This window comes from Protopterus annectens, chromosome 11.part0 (genome assembly GCF_019279795.1).
Source record: "Protopterus annectens isolate FY-2018-M chromosome 11.part0, PAN1.0, whole genome shotgun sequence".
Taxonomy (NCBI): Eukaryota; Metazoa; Chordata; order Ceratodontiformes; family Protopteridae; genus Protopterus; species Protopterus annectens.
Genome location: NC_056745.1, coordinates 441,385,376 through 441,410,243, shown reverse-complemented (window position 1 = coordinate 441,410,243; position 24,868 = coordinate 441,385,376). Strand labels below are relative to the sequence as shown.

The 24,868-nt window shown below is 37.4% G+C and overlaps 1 protein-coding gene across 1 annotated transcript in view; it reads left to right on the top strand.

The window, feature by feature from the left end:
- The first annotated feature begins 301 nt into the window (after positions 1–301).
- The window catches only part of SVOPL (SVOP like), a 716,183-nt gene continuing 691,616 nt past the window's right edge, over positions 302–24,868 (top strand). The window contains exon 1 of the mRNA XM_044087938.1: positions 302–489. The gene's annotated coding sequence lies outside the window, so the exon portion shown is untranslated. The remainder of the gene's footprint in view (positions 490–24,868) is intronic.

Here is a 24,868-nt window from a genome sequence, read left to right as displayed (position 1 = left end):
AAATTAAAAAAAAGTTTTCATATACGTTTGCATTAAACAGTTTGATAGCTCTCATATACTGATAACTAGTTATACTTCCTAAACAAATTAAATGCTGGATAACGTTTAATGAAGGAAAATGCGGTTAACAAAAATAGACCATCGGGTACCTGCTCTGTCATTATACTAAAATACGGTTTCTACATCAGAGAATAAATGCGGTTTTCACTATTAGCTACAGCTGGAGCTACTAGCTGTCTAGCCCAGGTAAATCAGATTGGGTCATTTTCTTTATGGACTCTGCAGGTGTGTGGCAACGCCATTTTTAATTAGGGAAGGTGGAGCAACCTAATCCTGTTTGGTTACCTGCACCCTCCTCTACCTGTGTGTACAGAAAGAGACGATATTACCCCCGGCAGATTGTGCGGTGTTGCCGGCACTTTCCATTAGTTCTGTACACCAACGTGGCAAGTGTTTAGTTAAGGAGCTGGAAAAGTGTGACAAAGAAAGGTGAGTAAACAAGCAAGAAAATAAAGTGTTATCTAAGAGTAACCGGAAAAGTGAGTTTGCGGCAAGTGCTGTATGTAATATGACAAACTGCCATACCTTCTTTGCTGACAGAACAATACTGTACACGATGACAAACTACTGGTTGGGACTGCTAACTATTATGTAATATTGCTTTGTTGTTAACCTTGCCGAGGTGCACCTTGGAGGAAAAGTAAGCGCCTTTCAATGATTTAACCTGGTAAATGACTTGGGTGGGGATACAGGGCGAGTTAGAGAAACAGCGCTGTCCGCAGCAGTGGCATTCTGTTTATATCCACTATCTCTAGTGTAGTATTACTGTTTATTTGTGTGTGAATCCGCCCGTGTGAGGGAGATATGGAAAGCTACGTTGTCCAGAGTAAGAACATGCAACATCCGAGAGGCCAGGTTAGCTTTGACTTTGCTCTCAGCCTAGAAGGAGCCACCCACAGGTTTTGGTGCCGGATTCTTTTGAGCATGAAGTGTTGTAGGGTGCTGATAGCAACTACCCTAGTCAAACCAAGTGTATTCACAGAGTCCTTCTGGCTACTTCCGTTTATCACTGACACTTGTAACGTGAACTTCGCTGCTCCTCATATAAAGTCGAGCTCCTTAAAAGCTCCGCCGTGTGTTTTGTAGTCCTTTACACCACCTCTCCTGTGATTCCTGTTGGGTTTTGTTTTCTTCGTCTCCGTATTGTCATTAGCTTGGCTGTTTATTCTGATTCGATGTATCATGATCCCTCTCAAGTGTCCCCGATTTTCAGTGACGTCCCTAATTCTGACTCAATTTTTAGCCCTGTTCCTCTTAATCCTACTAAAAATCGATGACCTTTGGAGAAAAGGTCGTCAATTATACTTAATAAATAATAACAATAGTTGGTTATGCCCTTCTTTTACTTCAAAAATGAATATTAATTCACATTTTCTTGTTCTGACAGTGACTCAGGTTAATAGTACTAGTATTTTAAAAGTGTCCCTGATTGTCCCCGATTACTTCTGGATTTGTCCCTGATTCTGCTGAGAGTTTTCCCTGTGTTTATTGGTAGGCATTATTTTTTACTAAGAAACGGTGTTGTAATGGGAGCAGAGTGTGCCCCCATTTTTGCCAATATTGTAATGCTACAGTGGGAAAGGAAATTTGGTTTTGAGAAGTTTGGGGGGTCACCCCCTTGGGAGTAGGATTGCCACCTTTTCAGATGCCCAAAGTGGGACATTTTTGGTACAAACGTCAGATTTTGCATGCCAAAACATACCCATGGGCCAGTACAAAGGACAGAACTTCACTTTTTTGCCTAAATAAAAGCTTATTCTTGTAGCATTTTAGTTGCTTATTCTGTTTCTTATAACATTTAGGTGGTTCAGATACAGAATAACTGTTTTATGCAACTCTTACATAAAATATAGGAAATAATTTTGCCCTAAAATCTCAGGACATTTGCCATTTTTACAATTTTTTTGCAGGACACAACTGCCCAAAGAGGGACTGTCCCTCGCAAAGTGGGACAGGTGGTAACCCTACTTGGGAGCTGTATATGGGTTTCCTTGATTATATTTTTATTGTGTGGCATAGGAGTGAGGGTGAACTAAAGTTATTTCTGGAATAGTTGAACCAAACTACTTCCTTTCTTACCTTTACTTCCAAATGGAGTTATTTTGATATTTTTGTGACGTTTAAAGACATGCAGGTTGTGCTTGCATAAATGGGTGTGCCTTCTTTGAAGGTTGGGTGTCAGGCTGGCACCTTGGCACTGTAAAAATCCATTGCCAATTGTTAGTGGACCGGAGTTCCGCTGTGGCGACCCCTAGCCGAAAAGCTGAAAGACATTCGTTATGTTCAACTTATGAAAGATGTGAATAATAAAAGGTTGATTAGTAACATTTTTAGAAAACCCACCTTTTTAAATGTTTTTTTTTTTTTTTGCACTATGATAGTTGTCATCCTGAACATCAGAAAAGAGGCATTGTCAAGGGGCAGTTTGTGCATTTAACCAGAATAGTTTCTGAAGATGAAACCTTTAAGAAGGAATGTAAGATCTTGACCAACATCTTTATAGCCAGGGGTAACCCCCATGAATTGGTCAAGGGTGCATTCACTGAAGTTAGTCAGAAAAGGGCATGTGGGTATTATGTCCCCCTACTTATGGTCAATAATAGTGATATAAATGACACCACCATTGTGGAAGTTACTTCCAATAAAATAATAATAAAAGGCTATTCTCTGTCATTTATTACTACCTATTTATTCCCCAGATTGTTTACATGTCTATAAGATTCTAAGGAAAATTTGGAACATCTTTTCCTGTTATAATGAGTTTAAGAATGTACTTGGGAATGGTATTAAAATGGTCTATGGGAAGGGGAAGTGTATGAAGGAATTACTAGAGGATGGAGAAAGAAGTAACCTGAGGGTTACCTCTAGAAAAAATGGCACACACATGTGGTTTTTGTAATTTATGTAAATATCTTATTGAACAGGAAGTGATTATTATCAATGGGATCCATGTACAGGCAAAATGTTTTTGTAACCGTAACACTATGGGAATTATATATGTGGCACTTTGTAAACAGTGTAACTGTTTTTACGTTGGAAAGACCCAGAGAAAATTTAGGGAACAAGTGTATGAGCATTTTAATGACATCAAGAAAGGTAACGTTAACAATGCCTTATACAAATATGTACTGGAAAATCCTGAGCATGAATTTGGTGTTGTGGGGTTGGATGTGGTAGTTAAAAATGTAAGAGGGAGCCCTGGATTGATCTTATTGAATATAAAGAACTTAGTTTGCAAATTAGATTAAATGCCTGTGTGTTCCCTGGGCTTAATGATTTATTATCTATTGCCAGTGTTCTTAAACGTCGTTCATATGTGGTGTGATTTATTTAAAAAAATGTCATTTGTGCTGGACTTTATATGGTTATATATATTTTTTATTTTTTTCTTATTTAAAAAAGACTGTTATGTGTTTTTCTTTTTGCTTTAAATAGGAAAACCAATAGGTTTTCCTATGTCACATGTTTCTTTTATTAGGGATATTTATTGTGAAACTTGTATTGGAATGATGTTTCTGAAGAAGTCTTTTGGTTATATCCTGACGAAATTGCTAAAACAATTTTCATTAAACTTGGTTCGTCTAGTTCCTGTGTGTTTTTTGCTCTAACCTGGATATTACTTTTAGTGTTTGGTTCCTTTGTTTGTTGGAAACTTCTGGATGTGTCCCTGATTCTGCTGAGATTTGTCCTTGATTGGTTGAGAGCTATGTATGATGTATTTGGTTTAATATTTGGTTATACTCATCACTGTACTTGAAAACAGTTCAAGAGGATTAGTGTACCATCTCAGCTGTCAAAAGCTAAATGCAGAGTAGTAAGGAAAGTAAATAGTCTATATTCTGAGTTATAGTTGTGTTACCTATTGTAAAACATTCAGTGATAGCAGCAGCTATTTGTTTAGGAAGTGTTTAATCCACTGTTAATTTCCTTACAGATACTAAAAGGCACTAAGATACACAGAGACATAGAATTACATAGCTCATTCTTTAATGGCAGTATGTAATAATGGATATGTTAACTACATTTAATTTAGTTTTAATGTACTTATTTGTGAACCAAGTGAGACAGTCCTCTCTAAACACTGTCAGCCATGACCCATCCGGTAAGGACAAGACTAAATGTAATGTGTATATATGGGGTCTATATTATATTAGCGAAAATCCTGTTAAGCGAATACGAAAACACCAACACATATTGTGCGAACTGCGAATATGCCAAATGCACTAAACCGCAAAATTCAAAAAGTCGAATCCCCATAGTCGGCCAACTCCACCTCCCACTACATACTGCCCACCCAAACAAAATAAATAAACCACATACATACACTAACCAAAACCCTACTTCAAACCTAAAGTAAACCACCAAAACCCTACTTCTAACCCTACACTAAACCTTACATACATTACTATGTATGCACTTAAAACCTGCACCCTAACCCTGAGGTCCGTAACTATCGCACACTTACCTTACGGAGCTATACTGCAGACGGGCCAACCATGACACTTCGACATTTCTAATTTCGTGGTTTTGGACATCCAGCATTTCCGTGGTTCGCAACATGTGTCTCTCTTTTCATATTCGCGTAAAAGGACTTTCGAGCATCTAAATGGAACCCATATATATGGACACTTTAATTAGCCAGTCATGTTTCTGAAAGGAAAGCAGCGCACCTAACAGAAAAGTATGGGGACAGTCCCGGAAAACAGGACTGAACCCTGTGGCGCCATGCTGCCAAACATTTTGAGATAGCCATAAGAGAAAGTAAATAGTTAAGAATGTCTAGTCAGCAGCCACTGACACATATGCACGTATGTGCATGCGTATTTATACACACACACACACACACACACACACACACACACACACACACACACACACACACACACACATATCTAAATTTGACAGTGGTAGACAGTTACAGGATCCCCAGTTTACAATCAAATGTACTGTCCTTAGAATTACTTTCCAAATAATTTACATCAGATATCCTGGCCAATAAATGATGGTGATCTGCACACAGCAGAATGATGCTTGTGTTAGTTTATAGGGCTTGCACTACACTGGTGGGTGTATACCTCTCAACCTGCTGATGCTGAAAATGGGAACAAAAGCTCTTGAAAAGTAGGAGCATCTAGCTAAAACTCCAAATATCAGATTAGCATAAAGTTTGAATACCAAATAGCACAGAACTCTTCCCGCTTCCAGAAGAATACTTGTCAGAAAAACATATTAAAAAAAACAGAATGGCAAAAATAAAGGAAAAATATAATCTCCTTATCAAATAGTGAAAAATATGTAAACTTTAATGAATTGTATACCATAATTCTGCTACACAAGAATATTTATCTTTGTTTAAGATAAAGGGAGATCTAAGATGTTTGTCCAATTCCTTTAAACTTTTTAGGGTCGCTAGTATGTTGGTCATGTAGTGAGGTGTGTACTAGACAACTTCAAAAATCACATGATGAGGAAGATTCAGATAACTGTATCAAGGTGAAATCAAGCCTGAAAATGGAGACATGCATCCAGAAATAAAGACATCCTATGCAAGAGTAAATCGGGCCTGAAAATAGGAATGGGAATGTTCCTTCAAAATGAGGACAACTGAGAGGCCTGTGTGGGTGCTGTCTCAGATGCAGAAGTAAATTTATTGAAAGTCAACCACTATTTCAGATATGCTCTAGCTCTATGCACCCCACAGCTTTGCTTTATTTTCAATAAGTAATTTTTAATTATTGAATCAGAGATCAGAAATACACAAAGAATAACAAATGACTACAGTTTGCTGTATTTCTCTGCTAAGTGACATTGATTTTTGATGTAGTTGAGCCTGTTTCCATGAGAAGGGAATGGATATTCTCATAACTGAGAAGTCATTTTCTCTTGCCATCTCATATTATGGCGTTTACTATTGTGGTTTAATGCTGTGTGTCTAGGACTGTTTAATCCTTCTACTCTTCAGTTATGTACATAGTGAAACACTTCTATTGCTGAGGAGTCAGAGTAAAAGTTGACATTTTAAAAATGAGCTGCAATCTGCATGCTGACATATACTAGTGTTTAACAGGTTAAACAACTTTTTTTCAGTGCACAACAAGTATAGTATATTTTTTTGTAAAGCCTTTGAAGCAGTTTGAGGAAGTTTTCCTCTTCATTTTGGCAGTTTGCCAAACATGAATATGGAAGTAATTCAGTTTTGTCCCCCTATGTGGCTCTGGTTAGTATGAGATGATATTACATTTGTTATGGCTTATCTAGAGTTAGTCTCAAGGCAAGTTCACCCACACCATGGTATATTGAAGTAATAATTAATGCTAAATGGACAGATTCAGTGAGATTTACTCCTGACTGGGAAGGTTTGTTCCCAAGGGATCAAACACTATTGCCAGAAGGAGGTAAACCACACCATAACCACCCCTCTTGCCATGGATTATTTCATTCTACCATGGTATATATAGTATGATTAGTTTTCTTTTTCAGAAATACACAAACCCCTGAAAAAGGAGGAAGTGTGACCTTGTCACCTGCTAATATTAAAGTGGAAGATGTTTATTTTAGTGGAATCTGAGATTAGCAGAATGTTGCTGAGAAGAAACTGCATTTTAGATGTAAGAACACAATTTCTAGGGGTCTACTACAGTAATATATAATGCAGTAGGTGGGTATCTATATTCAGAAATGCTAATGACAACCTTGCCTAAAAAAAGAAAGGCAAGGGATACACTCTTAGCTAAAGTGTACAGTTCTCATCATGCAAAGCTGACATTTAAATCAATACATAAGTAATTTATTTAAATAGAGTATTGTTAGAGATGAAAACTGGAATTATATCAAGATGTATTGTGTACTATCAGCTGTGTGCCTCCATCCAAAAAAGGATTTATTTGTGGTTTGGTCTGAGTGTACCAAGTGTATTCACAAGTGTTGTTATAAACTGTTGCAAAAAATGATGGACAGGTGTGTTGAGTGAGTGTGTGTGTGTATATATATTTTATATATATATATATATATATATATATATATATCTATATATATCTGTGTGTGTATCTGTGTGTGTGTATGTGTGTGTGTTTGTATGTATGTGTGTGTGTGTGTGTGTGTGTGTGTGTGTGTGTGTATATATATATATATATATATATATATATATGTATGTATGTATGTATATATATATATATATATATATATATATATATATATATAATGTGTGTGTGTGATGTTCACTTCTTTAAGGACAGGTCATGCCTACTCAACCTGGTGGACCTCTTTGAGAAGGTTACCAAAGCAATGGATGAGGGCAGAATAGTTCACACTGCCTACCTTGACCTGGCCAAGGCATTTGACACAATACTCCACTCGAGCATTGCTGACAAACTCAAGAGGTTAGGTACAAACCCTTATGTCACCCTGTGGATAGCCAGCTATCTCAGAGACAAGACTCAAGAAGTTAGAATTGGGGAATCCAGCTCCACAAGGGAGCCAGTCATAAGCAGAGTCCCTCAGAGATTGGCCCTGGGATCATTGCTCCTTTTTGGCATTTACTTCTATGAAGTCAAGCCAAATGTTAGTGGTTTTTGGCTGAATAAACTTGCAGATGATTGAAAATTAGGAGCCGTCATTGAGTCGGCCCTTTCTGGAGAATATTTGTGTCAACTGGGATTCAAACAGGTGTTAGAGTCATGGACTAAAACTAAATGCCAAGAAATGCATAATAGTATCCTTCGTGAAGTCATCCACTCCTGATAGCTACCATATTCACAATACACCCCTAAGCTTTAACCACTAGTCAGCTACCTGGGGACACACATAGACAGTAATCTAGCCTTTGACCATCACATGGCTACAGTATTGAGGAATTCATTCTATGTTATGCAACTTTAGTATGGCATCTAGGTCTAAGGAAGTCATTATTCCACTGTATTCAGCATTCATCAGACCTATCATTAATTACAATGCCCCCTTTGGTATGTACCTGACCAGGCATATGCAACAATTGGAATATCCACAGAGTTTCCTCACTAAAAGAATATAGGGCATAAGTAACATGTCCTATGCAGACTATCTCAAGGCCCTATTCATGTATTTGGTCTCCTATATGCTGCTTAAGGGAGATCTGGTATACAAGGCATTGCACTCTGATAGACCTCCTACATATCTGCAAAACAAACAGCATCAGAATTACCTATTCTAAATACTTAAATCTTGCCTGTGATATAAATAGGACCTGCTGGAGAGAGAAGTATGTATCTCAGAGACTACTCCTTCTCTGGAACAGGCTTCCCATCCATGTGAAGCAGAGTTCCTGTCTAATCCAATTCAAGTGTAACTTGGACAATTGGATGGGGAACAGGAAATTCAACCCTGGTTTCGTACCTGTGTTTCTAATGGTCATAGGCAGCCTGTAAATTATTCATCTCCCAGGTCCCTGCTTGTAAATGTTTAATCTCCCAAGCCCCTGGTTACACTTTATCAAGGGTCAGAAACTTGGTTTGCATGGCTAGGCTTAAAAAGGCCCTTGTGGCCATTAGCCTGGTAAACACCTATGAGCCTAAGAATGCCATTTTCAGTGATAGTGCTGCTCTGCTCTTAAAGTTTGTTTGCAGTTGTGCTGAATTTGAGGCTGAAACCACAGTATGTGTGTTGTCAGAAGGGTTCATGACTATGACATCATGCTGTACCATAAACCATAAAGGCATGTACCCAGTTAGCATACTCCATTAACTCCTGTTACCTTATCATGATTCTTTCCAAACATTACATGCATTTGGATGTAGAGATGTTGTCCGAGCCCCCCACCCTGAGGTTTCTACTACAGAATTTACTGGAAGGAGCATTTCGGTGGCAGTTATAAATGAATAACCTCAGGCTGGGTTTTTCTTTTAGTTATTTATTTTCTTTTGATTCTGCTTGAAAAAAAAATGAACCCTACTGCCCAGTTGATCATTTCTCAAATCTCATAACTGAAAGATCACCAATGTCTTGTTAAGTTGGCTGTGCTTGGAGAAGAGCAAGCAAAGTGTTGCATTTGTCTCACTCTCTCCTCCTCCTTCATGTTGGTGTGGATATATGTAGTCTGAGGATGTGGGTGCTTGTTCCCATGTTGTGGGTGCAGAAGAGATTGCCCCTTGCAAAAAACAAAATGTTTGTTTGCCAACTTGGTAGCACCATTATTTTGTGTAGCAACACCCCAAGTCTTTAGATATTTTGAGTTTGAATAATCACTTGTTGATTTAAATGAGACACGATTATTTGTAACAGACCCAAAAATCCAAATCAGTTTTATTTACTCATTTTACAAATTAATGAAGCATAGTGTTATAAAAATAGCACATATATCACCAGTTCCAAACTAATCAACTTTAATTTTGTTGTACCTGTTTTAACAGTTTTCATAAATGACTTGTTTTCCTGAATGGAGAAAACTTTATAATTTCAAATTCTGAGATACCAGATGAATTATTAAAAATGGGCACAATAGAATGTCACCAAGAAATGAGGGGTGTGACATAGACAGCTTAACCAAAATACTGTTAGAGGGCAAACAGCAATGAATAATAACAAGAGGATGTTAACAGTGAGACTGGCACAATTTCATTGGTGTTATTAAGAGTGTATCTCATCTGAAAGTAACATTATCTGTTACAGCTGCTTTCCCAGGGCTGTTCATGTGCAACAGAAAAATGTAGGCAACAGTTTTAACAGTAAGCATTTTAAATGAAATATATATTGAAAGAAAGTCCAGAAGCAATCCGTTTTACTCTAATTTATCATGTGTAAGGCAACTGAGATAAAGGTTCTAGCAAACTGAAGCAAGAGCCAAGAGAACAGCTGCAAAATATCTATCTCTTGGTAATTCTAAAATCACTGCTGTAAAGGATACAAAAAGTTATTAACTATTTAAAAAAGTGCAAATGCCCCGAAAAGGAAATGGTAAACATTCATCTTTAAATAGTATAAATCTTCACACAACCTGAAAAGACTATTCTTTTACAGTCCGTGGACACCTCAGAAGACTTCACAAAACAGTTTAAAACTGAGTCAAAAGAGTTAACTGTAAAAATTGTCTGTTGTCATGGATATGAACTTTCCCACTGTCTTCCTTACCAGCTTGGTGGATATTGGCATCATGAGGCAATGTACAAATTGCCTCATGTTTACTGACAGCAAGTTAATTCTCAAACAACTGATATGGTATGTGAGAGATGTATTTACACAACGTCACTGGAGGCAAAGCTCTCACATAGAAGTACTAATGTCAATAAGGTTGTCAATAATACACATGCTGCACCCATCACACACAATTCAAAGCAGACGTATCAACCCACATATACTAAGGCACTTAAATGCACCTTCTTAAAACCAGAAAGGCATCCTACAAGAAGTACACATAACAAACCACCTCAGCAGCCCCAAATGCACTCTTTCAAAACACTCACATCAACACATAGAGCTACATCTCATGGAATCTCTACCTCTAAGCCTGTAAGGCAAGCCACCACACAATCCAACATTATAATCACTGGAGGCTGCATCATGAAACACACTGATGTCCCTCTCACCAGGATTAGTAAGGAGAAAGTCACAGTCATTTGTTTATCAGGGGCTAGGATCTGCCACATTATACACACACACACACACACACACACACACACACACACACACACACACACAGGTCACTGGACCACAAGTACCAATATGACTCCATCATAGTCCATGTGGGAGTAAATGACCTGAGACGTACCTTCCTAGATTATATAAAGAGAGACATCATGGAGCTCTCAGAATAGGTGTCTCAGGCTGGTATGAACCTAGCCCTGAGCAGCATTTTACCTTCTCCAAAGATTATGCCACAATACAAATAAAAGCTGATTGACTTTAATAATTGGCTTAGTTTCTGGTGTCATTCTAAGGGGTGCAATATTTGTCAGCATGGAAGGAGGTGGTCAACAGACCACGCTGCTTTGCTAGGGATGGTCTGCACCTGTTCCCTCTAGACTTTTGAATATAGCTAAAACTTTGTTTTCCCCCATAGTGCCTTTTTTGGCAATGCCAAACTGAAGGTACTTCCTTCATAGCAAATCAAAACCAAGAATATCTAGAGGTATTACTGCTCAGTGCTAGGAGTCTAAACAAAAAACTCCACTCCCTAGAAGCTCTCTTCACCCTAGAGAATGCTGATGTCTCTGCAGTCACTGAGGTATGGATTAAAGCCATGGAGCGCACACCAACAGTGCAAGGTTATAATGCCTTCCACACATTTAGACCAGCTACTTCACAGGCAGAGACTAAAGGTAGAGGTGTATGTGTTTACATCAAAAATATACTTCAAGGCTGGACAAACAGGACAATGCAATTGAGCTGCTCCATGTTCAAATCACCATAGGTAAAATTGAATGCCAATTCCTTGCAAGCTATAGGTCCCCCTCTATGATACAGGAAACCCATACCATGTATTCAAACTTATTCGAAACTCTAACCATCCAACTCAATACCATATTCATGGGTGACTTTAGTTACCCCACTATTAACTGTTAATCCTATACAACACCAAATGTACAGGAACAGAGATTCTTGAATTTTGTAAACACAAACTCCCTGGACCAGATTGTCAATACACCAACCAGGGGTGCAACCATACTGGATCTGGTCCTCACTAATATGAGAAAGTGCTGCACAACCCCCAGTGTAATGTCTACCCTGATAAGATTAGACCACAGAATGATCTCCTTTGAAGTAAAAATAAAACCTGGACCCCCAGCTAAACCTGGAATATTCCGGAACTCCCCTAACGCTAACCTCCTGCTATTAAGTGATAACCTGTCAAAATTTCAAGCCTTGAGAACACTGCTGCCTATGCAGAACTGTTCACAGAAACCCTGTACAAGCATGTTTATAGCTGCATAGAGGCAGCTGTACCCACCAGGAAGAAGTACAGAATTAACTCCATAAAACAAGGCACTCTGGTGGAATCACAAAATCAATAGGATGTATAACAGAAGGAGGAAAATCATGGCAAAAATTAGAAGGTACAGTACCCAAAAGGATAAAAGCACTCTCATCAAACTAAACAAACAACTCAAGAGGACAAATAGTCTGCCAAAGCCAAATTTGAGGTAAGTTTGACCTCCGAGACCAAGGACAACCACAAAGCATTCTTTAGCTATGTCTACAACCTCAGACAATACACAATTATGTGCACAGCTCATTGTAAATAGAGCCACCTATACTGAGCCAGAAGATATAGCAAATCTCTGGCTGACTACATTTTTAGATGACTGCAAATTAGGAGCTCTCATTGCATCACACACTAACACAAATGTTCTCCACGAGGGGCTGACATAGACAAACAACTGGTATTAGTACCATGGACTAAAACTAAATGCCAAGAAATGCATAATAGTATCTTTTGGAAAGTCACCCACCCCTGTTAACTAGCATATTGACAACACATCCCTTAGAGCTGACCCAGTAAGTCAGGGACTTAGGGACACATATAGATAGTAATCTAGACATTGACCATCATATATCTACAGTGGTGAGAAAATCAGTCTATGTTACGCAGATTATAAACAAAGGTACGGGTTCTAAGTACAAGAAGTCATTTTTGCACTGTATTCGGCATTCTTTTGGCCTTTCATTGAGTACAATACCCCCTTTGGTATGTACCTAACCAGGCATATACAAAAATTGGAACATTTACAGAGGTTCCTTGCTAAAAGAATACAGGGCATAAGTAGGCTTTTGAGGGGAGAACTATGCCTGGCATACAGGGCATTTTCAGGCTCCACTCTGATGGACCTCCTGCATATCCACAAAAGAAACAGCACCAGAATTACTCATTCTAAAGACTTGAACTTTGCCTGTGATATAAGTAGGACCTGCTGGAAACACAGGATTGTATCCCAGAGACTACCCTGTCTATGGAACAGACTCTCCATCTGCATGAAGCAGAGTTCTTCCCTAACCCAATTCAAGTGCAACTTGGACAACTGGATAGGGAACAGGAAATTCATCCCTGGTTTGGCACCTATGTCTTTAATGGACACAGGCAACCTGTAAATGGTTCATCTCCCAGGCACTTGCTTGTAAATGTTTCATCTCCCAAACCCCTGCTTACACTTATCAAGAGTATCAGAACTTGTCAGAGATTTGGGATGTATGGCTAGGCATAAAAAGGCCCTTGTACTCATTAGCCTAGTAAATACCTATGAACCTATAAAGAAAGAAAATAAAAACATATCCTGAAGACAGAAGCATATTTAACAAATCACAAAATGAAACAGACTAAAATAAGACAACAAATACTATAATAATCCTGTTGATGCTCAGGGATTATAGTGAGTCTGAATGCATCAAAGCCCTACTGCTGAAAACCACTTCTGCAAGCTACAAACCAAGCCATAAACAATACTTCCCCCTGCATTCCCATGTGAAGAATCATCTCCCATAACCCCCAAACTTATAGTTGTGGACACACAATGGTGTGAAAAGGGGCAAAGTTCCATTTTTAGTGCAAGTGTTTTCTTCTAATGGGATTTACTCCAATTGCTGTCATTCCTCTTCCTCATTCTAAGTCAAACTTTTTTAAATAAGCTAGACATCATTGTATCTGCAATAATGAATGGTAGAATATGAGAAATTGTATTATTCTCGCTCTTGCTTCCAATAAATCCTTTGGGCGTCACCTTTTTGGTCTCTATCCATCACCTGTGGATATATACTTTACACTCCATGGCACACCATTGATTATTACTTAATTAATCAGGAGTTACATGAATTAAAATGACTGAAAATTAAAACAAAAAAACATAACCAAACATAAAAACATAACCATCGGTGTTTTCAGGAACAAAAAGTTGCAATATATGTGGCACAGAATAAAACTGATTAATTCTGTCCTAGCAGAGAGACACACACACACACACACTTGCTTTTGCACTCAGAACTTTAAAGTCATGCTCCTTCAGTGCTGGAGAAAATTGTGTATTTTATGTCAGGTCTCTTACATTATGTACATTTTTAGTTTGTTGCACTTTTTTAGCTTCATATGTGGGATTCAAAGCTTGTTTCTAATGGCAAAAAGTAGCTAAATATACTTTAAAAGTTAAAATCCATTGTGCTGGTATAATTTAATTAATAAAGATTTTGGGCAGACAAAGGCTTTATGCAGGAGAATTCTTCAAATGAAGTATATAAAGCAAGTTACAGTGATGAAAAGACACACAAATGGAAAAAAATTCATTTATAGTTTGAGAAGGGTCTATATTAGATCAGCGAACGCTTAAACAAGCGAATGCTGATTGATCGACCTTATTTAAGCGAATGTTCAAAATATCGAAGCAACAGATACCCACATTTTTTCCTAGGGAAATAATTTGGTTGTCCGTTTCTGTTGCTTTGGTATTTTCAGTGCTGTGGTGGAAAGTTACGGGTCGGATTCAGGTAAGTGTGCGATTGTGTGGATGTGAGTGTTAGGGTGGGTTAGGTGAGTTAGGGCTCGGGTTAGGTATGTGTGCGATTGTGTGGATGTGAGGGTTAGGGCGGGTTTAGGTGAGTTAGGGTTAGGGAGCGGGTGAGGTGAGTGTTTGATAGTGACGGACCTTAGGGTTTGGGTTTGGGTTAAGGTAAGTGGATAGTTAGTGGTATGTGCATAGTTTAGTGTAGGGTTAGGTGTCAGATTTTAGGTGTATGTGTGTGGATTTCTGTTTGTTTGGTGTGCTTGTGTTGTGTGTATGTGTTTCTGGATCAGTGATTTTTTTCCCTAGGAAAAAAAAAATCGCTGATCTGACAGTTCGAGATTGTAAGCTTTCGCTTACATAAGGTCGATCAATCAGCGTTCGCTGATCTAATATAGACCCTTTGAGAATACACCCCAAAAGTTCCATCAGGAAAGAAAATGAGGAAATTGGAAGACTGAGAAATAGGATAACAGGAGCAAGTAAAATGTGTAAATTGTGAAGTAAAAGCAGTCTGATGTTTGTTTGGAAAATGGTAAACATCAAGTAAAATAGAAGGAATAGTGTGCTCTTTAATGCCAGACAGTTTGACTGTTTCTGTTGTATATTTTGTGCAGTGTTAATCTTCCTGAATTCTTCCAAATGTTAATATTTTGAAACTTGTACACTGACTGTGGATTGAGAGGACAGCTATACTATACTAATGCATTTTTTTAGCTAAAACTTATTATTATGAACTCTGTGTACCCACAATATGAATGTTCCCAAATCACTTAGTATGGTAGTATTTAGTCTGCTTTACTTTTTTCCCTTTTTAATTTCTTGAAAAAGTGTCACAGCTATTTTAATGAACTTATATATATATATATATATTCTCACTGTTTTGCAATAAGCTAGAAATTAAAAAAATGTATACAAATAACTTGTCAGAAATGGAACTTTACTCTTGTTCCGTTCCAATGTATCTAAGTTCTTAGGAATCAATAGCCTCTAATATTTTATATCACTATCCTCACCCATTTTACAATCTTGCCGTTATTCCAGAAGGATCTGCTAGATCATCTTTTTTTTTCCAAGATTTTGCAAGTTCCATTCTCATCCACACCATGAGAAGCATCCAATTTATTTTGTTCCCCTGCACCCATTCTATTCCTAGAATGTCTGTACATTTTTATTGACTTTCTTTGATTTGTTTTCTGTGCAATTCTCTAAATAGACTTAATTTGTCCCTTTTTCATTATGGCAACAGACAGTGACTAAATTAGTTATTTAAATGTTAGAATTTTACTGCAATAACTTGGAGATGTCAGATTTCCTTTCTTTCATGCCATAATTGGCTTCTTTGATGTGGAAAACGGGTCACATTGATACTGGTTCATTCACAACCGGTTCTGCATTGCACGGTGCATCAGTTTGTAAGCCTACATTGCCACATGCTCACTAGCTTTTGAATGGTATTGGTAAAGAAGTACTGTAGGGCTGTCAGTGTGTTGTTGCACTGTGATTTCCTGGGACAGCCAGTGTGATAAATTCTGAAGAAAAATAATCCAAGATTTTATGCAAACCTAGTATGGCACATATTGCACGTGATAGAGAGAGTCCATATCTTACTTAAATTATATGTGTGGCTTTATACGGATTGGGTATTAGGGAGAAAAGTGCATTATGGATGTATAATAGTTGTACTTGGCATGTTGTTTGCTTTTATGTTGGAATAAAGGTGACAGATACTGGTGCACACAGATATATATTTCATATGTTTGATGGGAGTAATGGCACATAATCCGCATTTTAAATGTAGGACAGGATCCCATATCCATGATTCAAATGTGGTATAGAAATAAAGTAGGATTCCTGATATAAGAGAAGCTTGAAAAGTTATTTAGAAAGAAATGAATTAGTGTGACTGTCACAGCAGAACAGGAAAAGTTGTCAAGAGGCAAATATACTGTTTTCAAGTTCATAGTTCATAGGCATTTAGGTGTGTTTACTAGGCTAGCGACCACAAGGGCCTTTTAAGCCTAGCCATGCAGTGTGTGTTTTCATTAAAGAATCCACTATAAACATAATTCAAAGTACAGGAAAGCTCCCAGGAAGCTTGTGGTTTTCTGCTTAGAAGACCAAAGGAAGCAAAAGTATTAATCAGCATTTTGTTTTTCAGGATTAATGAGTTAAATGACTTGTTGACTAGTGTAGAAGTAAATCTTGATAGGGTAAACCACACCATATTTTTGTCCATTTGATTTATCTGTATTTTTGACACATATTTATCTGGCTTGTAAATTTTCCATCACATGCTTTGGTTACATGTCAGGTTGGTGGCATTATATGGACTTCCTACAAGGTATATATGATTCCCACACTTTGTGAGACACTTTTGCTTAATTGCTGTTTCAATTTACCCTACTATTGAGCAAATGTTTCTCATGTCATACTAGAATTAGTGCATTTGGGACACACTTCTCAACTGACCAGATTTTTGCAGCATGTCCAGAATTTTGCCTCATACTTTTTGGTCTGTTCCTCTGTAAGATTTGTAGTCTTCTGGCAAATCAGTGAGGATTAAAGTTGGTAAATTAATAACATACCTTTGACTTTTAGACTTCATACCCTTTAGAAACTGCATGCAAACACAAATCCTGTTACTCTAGCAACTTTCTAAGTTCATATGAGCAATATATTTGTCCCTATTTTTGGGCCTTTCCCTGATTATTTTAGACTTTGCTCAGATTTCTTGCTCTAAGAGTTTGCTAGGGTATGATATGGGCTCAGATGTTCAAGTTGTTTTTCAAAACAAGTGGAAAATGTCCATTTATGCTTACAGAAGTAAGCATAGTTACGCTGCTTATTCAAAGTTAAAATAAACCTCCAAAAACAAGAAATCCATGGCTCTCATTCTGGGTGTGTAAAAGCTTTAATCTGTTGACCACAAAACACAGTAAAAGCTCCTAGAGCGATGAGCGCTTTTGTTTTGTGCAATGCCAAAACTTCATCAGATAATGTTTGTATTTAAAATACCATTTAAATACATAAAACGCACTTTTACGTAATTTCCTATAAAAATCAATATGTTTACACCATTTGTTCACACCCCTAAGTAGCCAATTTGATTAGTTCTTCACTCCAAAGACCACTACACCAATCAACCAAATCATTATATAAATCTCTGTTTCTATTAACAGCTTGAAAAAATCTGTGTCCAGTAAAGTAGTACATATCTTGGGGATCATTAAATAAAAACAATCAAATAAGTAGAACACATTCCCAACATACGTTTTAAAAGCTATTTTTGTATCATTTTTAATTTCAATAAACTAGTAATACAGACTTGTTTGTTCAATCCCAAATAATATGTTGCATTTCAAAACAGTTGCCAATAAAGTTTTGTCTTTTCAAGATGGACCACCGGTCCATCCCTCTCATTACTATTAACTTTTTCTAGGTTGACAAATTTGAACCAGTGCTTATCATTGGTCAAAATATGTTTCGTGAGTGCATTTGTAGTTTTTTAGCTGTGGCCACTATATTTATTGTAACTATATACAAGTATGTGAATGCGTAACTATAGGTGAGAAAAGGTGTAGTTTACATGGCCTTAATGCCAGATCTGTGAGGCATACTATATAGGAAAAAATGGAACATTCTTTAAAAGAACATATTCACAAACACTGTTATGAAATCAAGAAATGAAAAACTACATCTACTGAGTTATGGTACATATTGAAATCAATTTTGAGCTGGGCAGTGGAAAAAAAACTGTTCTAATGTATAATATTAATATGCATTTTTCCTCAAATTGACACAAGTGAGCAGAGTGACAACTGCTGATGTCGTCGTTAAGAATTTGTGGCATAGTCTGTGAGTTCAGTATTATAACAAAAATGACAGCTGTTGTCTGGTTCATACCATTTCAATGTTAAATATTATTTACTTGTTTTAATGTCTAAACTGTAAATGGTGTGTGGTTCTTTAACATTTAGCACAAACCAGATGGCCTATTTTTAAGTACTGTATATTTCTATAACTGCAAACACATTAAGGAAACTAATTCAAATATTACTTGCAATAAGTAAATGCTTCCAATTTAATTAAAGCAACCTTCATATTTGAAAATAATTTCTGGTCTGGCTCCTATTCAAAGGTGCATTTTTTTCATTTTAAAATTGTACTAAAGGATCTTATTAAGCATGTTTTCCTTCATTTCTCATCAAGCATTAGTGTTAGTTATAGGGAGCAGCTATTTCCTCTTCAATGCACTTTCAGAAAATTGTGTACCAACTTTGTATTTTTGTCTTCACATGTATTTTTTTAGAAATGTTTGCAGTTATGCCTGACAAATGTTTTAGACATTCAAAAAGCAGAGAATTTGACATAGCAGGTAGCACAGCCAACTCTTATAAGTAGTGGGGACTGTTGTATACAGTTTGTAAATCCTAGCTGTATATAGGATTAGGTCTTTATAAGCTTTATATACACGGTTAGATGCTGTAATGTTACTGCGTATGTATGTTTGGATTTATAATACTGCAAACCCCTGGAGCATCAGCTATATTTATGCTCTCAGCTATTATTTTCATATTTCTCTTGTAATACTTTGTCTTGTCTAATAAAAGGCACACACGAGTATTGTCCATCAGCATCTTGTACAGGTCTTTTTTTTTTTATTTACTGGATATGTGACAATCAGAAATGCATCATGGAATCTTAATGATATTCATTTTTCAGCTAACATGAACATCTTCTGGCGTCTTGTATGCACTTTAAACGTTGATGTATTCTGTACTGAAGAGATATATATGTCTGCTCTTTTGCTGTCCAGATAGAATCAACAAAAAGGAAATGGAATTCATATCTGTTTGCAGCAGGGAAATAGTAGAAAAGTAGATGCTATTTTTTAAAAGTACTAATTTGAGAAGGTGAATTCTGGAAAAAAAAAGTTCCATCGGGAGCTTTAGCTTATCCAAAAAGAATTTCCCAAACCAATCCTATTTACTTCAGTATATTTTAAGTATTATAACAAGTCCACTTTTTCTGCTATTTATTGGTCACTTTCTGTAATTTCTCAGTCATGATCCCATATTGGTAGGGAATTGGATAATAAACCTTGGACACATTCTAAATAAAAAAGGCTTTGGTATACCTTGGAATTTAAAAAATCTTTTAATCTTAGATGTGGAGAAATGTTTCGTTTTATTCACATTTATGTAAATCAAGGACAAAGCTGGACAATTTCTTAATATTTGCATCACTAACCACATGTGCGTTCAACTTCAGTACTAATCTAAGATCTTTTCATTTTAATTTCCGTTATATATGATTACGCATATTTAATTGGAAAATGCAACTTTTTATCAGTTTGAGATTAATGCCATAGGTTCATAGTTCGGTATTAGGCTAATAGCCCTGAGGGGATATTTTAACCCTAGCTATGCTTCCTGTTTGCACCTATCTTTATTATCCCATAGGTGTTTAACTATCCTTGTCATAGCTGTCGCTCGTCTGGTCAGGATAAAACAGACAAGCGGTTGTGGGTTCAATTCAAGCAGCTTTTACACACAAACGCATCGGGAATGACGCTTTGTAACTTAAACTTAAATAAACTTATAAACTGACTGACAACCACACTCATACATGTTAACACTCTGGCTATTCTCTCAAAATGGCACTGCTGCCTGCACATGTTCACTATTTATATGTAGGTTCTTACATCTGGAAATGCTTCTTAAAGGTACATACACGTGCTCTGTTCTACAATAGTTATATATATAAATACTTCTCATTTGTAGTGGATTATTTTGTTTGGCTCTCACAGAGTGTATATTTGTCATCCCTACTCTAAGGTAGGGCATTTAAGCTTTGCCTCTGTCCATTACAAGGATAAAAGTCCATCCTATTTCTCATCCACTGATCCAAATTACACTTGGAGTAATGAAGTACTTTGCTTTACATATATGGGGGAGTCTGTTTCACAGTAGTGGTAGCAACTGAGATATATGCCTGCCCCACCAGACTGCTCTGTTTGTTGCAGAAGAGGTTGAGGTTTAGTGCTAGGTCTACAGATGCCTTGGAAGCCAGGCATAGGTCACCTATTAGCAGTGCCTGGGCAGGTTTGAATCAAAGAAGGCATTGTACTCTATGATAGGCCTAAAGAGAGCTGTGTATATTGGGACAATGACCTCCCTGGACCTAGATTCTACCCTTTTATTTTTAAGCTGTACAACATAGGACACCTCACAACAGTGTACACAGTCAAAATTTAGGTCAGTGTCATTGTCCAAATCCCTGACAACTGGGTTTACTTTTAGGGGTGTATTATCAATGTGATAATTCCCATGAGTAGTCAGTTTTCCAAAGGATACAATAATAGACTTCTTGATGTTTAGATTTAGTCCATGACTATGAGGCCAATAATATGTATGAGATAAACACTCCTGTAGGATCACTGAAATGGAGTCCTGTGGAATCCCAGTAAAGACAGTTTTATTTTTTTATTTTGAGGTGGTAAGCCCTATCCTGACTTCCTATGTCCTATCTGTGAGACAATTTTCAATTCATTGGTTGATGTAGGGATTTAATCCAAGTTTGACAAGCTTCTTCACAATGCCCAACTGGGATATAGTGTAAAAGCCCTCGGCCAGGTTTTTGAAAAAGTCCATTAGATTCAGCAGACATGACACAACCTCCCCTTGGCAAAACCAATGTGGTGATGGTTGCACTATTTGGAGGTTTCCTGTGTCCTTATTGATTACATCCTTGATAAATCTTTCCATGAGTTTATATTTGAGGCTGGTCAGAATTATGGGACAGTAATTACCTGGGTAGATGGATGGCTATCCCTTATGCAGGAGTATGACTATTGCTGTCTTCCATTCACTTGGTACAAAGCCAATTTGGAGACTGAGGTTGAAAAATGTTGATAGGTGCACAGACATGTCCATGCATCCTGATACATACTCAGAAGTTATGTTTTTGACTTTGAGAGTGCCTCTGGGGCTTGGTCCTGTTTAGTAGCTGGGATTGTTTAGTTTCCTGATATGTCTTATGAGATTACTGGGGTGGGGGTGAAGTTTGAACTGAATTGATCAACTAGTAGGCTTGCTATATCCACAGCTTCCATTTAGGTGGCAGAGTTTACAATTAGCTCAGCACAGTGATGTGTATTGCCTTTGAGATTGAGATTGAAGATATATTTGAAGAAGCATTTGTGGTATCCTTGAACTGGGTGGCAATGTTTTTCACAAGTTTGGCCTTGGTATGTCTTATTATGTTCCTAAGGTACTTGTTTAATTTATGATTATATTATTTTGATGGATGTTGCACTGATTTTTGCTTTTTATTTTCTTCCTTTTATTATAAATCGTATTCATGTTGTGAATCCACCTTGGACGGTTTGTTTATGGGGTTTACTTTGACTTTGCTTGTTTTGGGCATGGCTGCTTCTATGCAGTTGTGTGAATGTTGGTAAACATTGGCTGTGTATGTTTCCACATAAACAGCTCAGCTTTCAGGGTTTTGGACAAATAAATCTAGTCAGAGAATCATTCAGAAGAAGGAGATTGTTCTTAGTAAAGTTTCTAAAAGTACATGGGGCTAGGTCAGACTCTGGTTTTATCTTTATTATGAGGGAGGCAGCTTTATGGCTGAACCTGATAAGTGAGTGTGTTACACTGATGGAACATGATTTACCTATATTAATGAGGACAATGTCGAAGATGTTTACCCTGGTGGGTAGTCTGACTAGTTGTTCCAGGGCATTTCTGTTGACAAAGTCCAGGCATCTCTGGGCTTGCATGCCAGTGGAAGTATGTTTTCCAGTCTATGGATAGTTGAAATCACCCAGGACTATGGCATTTGGATTAATGTCAAGTGACGCTGGTTCACTTAGGTAGGTGCTATGACATTTCTGGGACATAAAAGCCATTCTGTACCTAACCAGGATATGGTGAGTGACTTTGGTGATGGTAAAATGGCTATGAAAGATCTCATGAACATCATGCTGCTTTACCAACATTGATATGAGTTTTTTGGATGAGGATTTGAGACCCTTCCACCTTTCTTTCCTTTCTGTGTAGTGGCTTGTCTAAATGTATGGAAGGCATTGAAGACCTGCAATGCCAGAGTGATCTTCATCATGTTGAAGTATGTCTCAGCCACTGCATGTATGTCTTTGTCTTCTAGGGTGAGGAGAGCTTGCAAAGAGTGGATTTTTTTCTTTTCTTTCTTTGTACCCCCAGCATTGATCTTTAGTACCTTTTATTTTTTCCTTTAGTTTGTTTTGCTACTTAGGTAGTTCGATCAGTTTGCCTAAAAAGGGCTCATTATGCATACATGATGTTTTAACCAATATATACAAAAGCCTAGAGGGGACAGTGGTCTATTGACCATGTCCTTCCAGGCTGACAGATATTGTAAACCCCTTGAATGACACCAAAGGTTAAGTCAGTTACTGATGTCAGTTATCTTTTAATCATACTGATGTATCATCCTTGGGGAAGGAAGAATGCTGCTGAATGCTAGGCTCATACCTGCCTGGGTCACATAGTCAGAGTTCCATCATGTCTGTCTTTGTATAGTCCAGGGGGAGGTCTCAAGTCATTAACAGCCACATTCACTATGACAGATTCATAATGGTATTTTTTTATTTAAGGATTTGAGTGCTTGTGTAATCTGGTTAATCCTGGCCCCAGACAAGTAATTGACCATCAACCTTTCCTTACTCGAGTTAGTGGTGCATCTGCACGTCTCACTATGGAATTGCCTAGGACTCGAATATTAGGTTGTGTAGATGATTGCCTTTATGGGCATAGTTTCAGAGACAATGTGGCTTCAGTTACTATGTGAGGTTGTAGGTGTAAGGCTGCCAGCACAGCTATCTGGAATTTTGTAAATAATCATATGTCATTTGTGAATAATAATATGCTTCATAGGCTTATCTTACAAATATAAGAGAACTATATGTTATGTGGATGTTAAACTACTAGTGCAGAAGTGTGTGTTGAACTGTATGTTATGTACTGAGCTTCAAAAATGTAAACACAGTGTACCCTACTGGAAAAGAACAGAAATGTATATAAACTATGTTAATAAGTTTGAACATTAACTTGCAAAACTTCAGGAAAATAAGTTAAATGAGTTTTACTATGTGCTATAAAAAGCTAGTTTCAGTGCAGCAAGCAGACACAATGTCTAAAGCTAGAGGTTTTCCTATTGTCTGGAAACAGAAATAATTACTAGGTTTCAAATATAAAAGTGTTAATTGTTTTATGACTTCCAGTTCTAGGCAAACTTCTGAGAGATAAGTATTTTTTACAGAGAAATGTTAAATTCTGTTGGTATCCATGTAGCCTGGGAACTGCAGGCAGGTGACAAATAGTGATGTCATCCAGCTGACCCAGCAGTAATGTTTTGATATTTAATTTGGGAACTCTCTAAGATTTGGCATTTTGTATCCTGTCTTTGGAGCTGAAAATATCCATGCAGTACTTCTCATCTGTATTTGCCTTGCTCTGTAAGTAAGATTTAGGTATAGCATTTTTTTAGAGATAGTTTAGGAATATAGTAAAGATTAGTTTAGTTTAGATGTTTTCTGTATTTATGTAAGACTGTCCTAAAATGTGGTTTTAAAATATTTCCTGTGATTCTGAAATCTGCAGTCACTGTGTTGTTATTGAGTATTGTCTTGTTCTTTTATTATTTATTATTAAATATATTTGAATCTTTTAATTGTGGCTGGTTTGTTTAGAGATATGCAAGTACTCTAAGAACTTAAATATGTATTTGGTGACACTGTACAGGCCACTAATAAATAGCCTTAAAAGTCTTGGTCACACTTGCCATTTGGATAATAGTAACATCACACAGTAGAATTGGTCACCCTTTGGGAAGGGCCTTATAGTAGCTGATAATGAGCTGGTTGGTGGCAGAAGGGGGCATAGCTGGTAAATGTGTGCCAGCCTTTCCCAGGTGTGTGTGTGTGTGTGTCTTTGTATATAAATCAAATCTCAGTGTGTGTGTCGGGCAGGGACACGAAGCACTGGTTGGACAGAGAGGGTGCTGGAGGTTTTGGCTTGATCACTCAGCTGAGATCTTAACCCTATAGCTGTGCCAGTGGGGAGTCTTATTGGGGAGCTGGAGAAAGAGGGAGAAACCAGAATAACTGTGATCTCTGTGTGCTCTTAAGGGCAATTGTACTTTACTGTGTCTGTATTTATCATCCTCCCAATGTGCATGTCCCTCACTGGTGCTAATGGTGAGGATGGAGGCTCTTTGATTACTGAGCCAGTGCAGGGGCATCACAGTAGGATTTTCTCATGTTTCAGGCTTGGAATTGCTGAGGGTGCTCAATGTTCTTGCCA